Source organism: Scaptodrosophila lebanonensis, unplaced genomic scaffold, assembly GCF_003285725.1.
Source record: "Scaptodrosophila lebanonensis strain 11010-0011.00,11010-0021.00 unplaced genomic scaffold, SlebRS2 tig00000123-arrow-arrow-pilon, whole genome shotgun sequence".
In the NCBI taxonomy this organism is placed as follows: Eukaryota; Metazoa; Arthropoda; class Insecta; order Diptera; family Drosophilidae; genus Scaptodrosophila; species Scaptodrosophila lebanonensis.
The window spans coordinates 1,426,771-1,429,664 of record NW_022060581.1 but is presented as its reverse complement, the minus strand read 5'-3'; the positions used below and the strand labels follow the sequence as shown (position 1 = coordinate 1,429,664).

General features: G+C 37.0%; 1 pseudogene; it reads right to left on the bottom strand.

Moving 5' to 3' along the window:
• Positions 1-1,421: 1,421 nt before the first annotated feature.
• LOC115628727 lies at positions 1,422-2,495 on the bottom strand (annotated as a pseudogene).
• Between the last annotated feature and the right edge of the window lie 399 nt (positions 2,496-2,894).

Genomic DNA, 2,894 nt, shown 5'->3' with positions numbered 1-2,894 from the left:
GCGATAGAAAAAGCTATGTTATATACTCAAGCAGAAATGATAGCTGACAGCGATCTAACATGTTTTTGAAATGCTTTTCAAACTTGCATGCAAAAGGAAGAAACTTAAGCTCAAGCAATAATAAGAGAGAAGGACGTCGCGTTATTATATTTCTTTGATTAATAAATAGCCAGGCATTTAAAAAATAGGTAGACTGCCAAGCAGTCTAAAATGTATTTATTCCACTTATTTTATTTTTTTAACTATCAGGGGTCCCGGTTTAAATTTGATAAATTTATTTTTAATTCTTCTGATGAGTCAGGCGATTGGCTTTGATGAAAAAAAGGTTTAAAAAATAGCCAGAGGGCATTTAAAAAATAAGTGTACTGCATCCGACTGATTGTTTTTTATATCCAACTAGCAGTTTAAAATATATGTAATAATTTTTAAAACTATTTAATAGTTTTTTATGCATTTATTGAATTTACTTTTCTTTTTACAACACCTATTCTGGGGGAGAGTTTATTTTTTTTTTAAAATAATTTTTTGGCTTTCCTTTTGATGCTAGGCACTGTTTCCATCTACTGCTATTCAGGCAGTTGCCTTTGATACAAAAATTGAAATATTATTTAGATTTTTTTATCTATTTTCATTTTCCATTTCCAAGCAGACAATTGAAGCCCATTAGAGCTACGACCAAGCCAGTTTTTGTTTTTGTTGTACATACGATTTGCGAATGCGATGTTGATTTTAAGTTAAATATAAAAGGATGATACGGTTGATTCGTAACTTAGAATTAATCTTAAAGCACAAAATTTAATTTCTATCGCAATATTATTAAAAGTTATATTTATAATTATTATGAATATTGAACGTGAGTTCCTCATATTGTTGTTTGATTGCGTTAAGAATTTGTCTGTCTGGCATTAGAAGCCTTTTCTATTAGCTTGCAAGAAGCGGTAATGAGCTGAGCCGACAACACTGCCACTCATAGCTTTGATTTTGATTTGAAGAGTGTGTTATTGTGTGTGTGTGTGTGTGTGCGTGTGTGTGTTTGCTGGCCAAGAAATTGCTGCTGGCTTAGAAGACGCTGGTGTTGTTGCCATTTCGTCTTGTTGCTGTTCTCCATCATCTTTGGCATTGCCCATGTGGCAGAAACTTTTGACTGTGTCGCGTGCTCTTACAACTTTTTGTCGGCAAGTGACTTTTAGTTTAGGGGCGTGTGCGTGAGTTCATCTATATACATGCCCAGATATGTATGTATGTGTGTGTGCCAACGACAGGGCAAATAGTTCAGGCACGCTCCAACGTCAAGTGCTTAACTTTCAACTGGCAGTGGATGGGGCGGAGGAGGGGGAGGTGGGCCGATCACTGTTCCCCACAATTCCCAGCCAAATAATTAATTATGCCCGACCCTCTGCCACCATAGGGAGAAGAGTATGTTTGAAATTTTTGAATTTATTGCATATGACGTGCCTTTATCGTAACGAGGTAATACGAAGTCGACAGAAAATCTAGAAATTTTATATCCAGTCTGATCGTTTCATCACCCCACCACACAGATCTTTTCAAAAAGGTTACTGCAAGTCTACGTAGACGTTAACTTCGATTCTGATGCTCTTTCTCAAGGGCAACCTACACATTTGTTATTAAAAATTTTATTGAGGCGAAAGGTCATCCGCGGCTTCCAGCACCAGTCGACTATCGGGGGGATCATTAGCAAGCTCTATAAATAGGAGAGAGTCGATCTGTATTCAATTATTACACATCAGTATGTAAGTACCTGCATCTCATTTGGAATTTGGTGATATGTCTGCTGTCATATAACGTCTATAAAGCCGTTCTTAGGTTTTGATAGAACTTTTGGGGCGGGCAGACACAGCTTGAATTCTGGTGGCAGCTCTGCCTCTGTATACCTACGATCCGCAAAATATATACGCCTCACCCGACAACTTGCGTGTATCTGTATGCGCAGGGTCTCAAGATATTTCGTACCATACGCGCGACGCGTAAAGTCCGCCAAATCGAATTGAATCAGATTCCAGCCATCCTCTAAGTTAAGGGGCATTGTACACCGAAGCGGTCTAATACGTGCCGCCGCCTGTGTATTGCTGGCTCGAAAACGTCGTCGCATATTCGTATCATCCAGTATCTGTACTTCGAATAAAAAGGACTTTTTCACGTTCTTAACAATTAATATTAGATAAGGATGTTTAATGCCCAACTTCTTTGAAGCATCCTTCGGGCATGCCAGAAATGTGCTCAGTGTGGGACCACCCAGTTCTAGAACAAGGCTCTGAATATCATTATCCATCATACGCTTTATGTGTCCAGTTTTAGAAACCTTATCCCATATGTGCAGTGGCTTTGTCCCCAGACTATATAGAATTGACAGAAACCCAACTGGATAGGTGTTCTTAAATATTGCGACATTTTTGGCCATTTTCCCCACCAGAAATCAAGCTGCTTTAATTTTGAAATATGGCCAGAGAAGCTTGGCCGATAATTTTGTGCGAAGCCGGTAAGTTTGTATGAATTGTGAACAACAAATCAATGAATTTCAAATGAACATCACTTACAAATAAGGTGAACGTAACTATGTTTCATTTTTACAATACAATGCGTATTTTTCATTTATTTAATTAATTTATTTAATTACCAATATCTATCACCAACTGCCCCAAATGGAACCAACTCTAATTTGACTTGATGGCAAATATTTTTGTTTCATCTGAAAAGTCACTTTTCGATCAAATACATATATGCTTCAAATAGTACATACTTCAAGATTTTATAAACTTCATGATCTAGGGATCATGAAAATTAGACTAGCATTCATTTTTCGAAGATCTTTCAAAACGAACAAATAAGTATGCATTATTTTTTTCTCAGCTTTACAGATTTTACAAACTTCT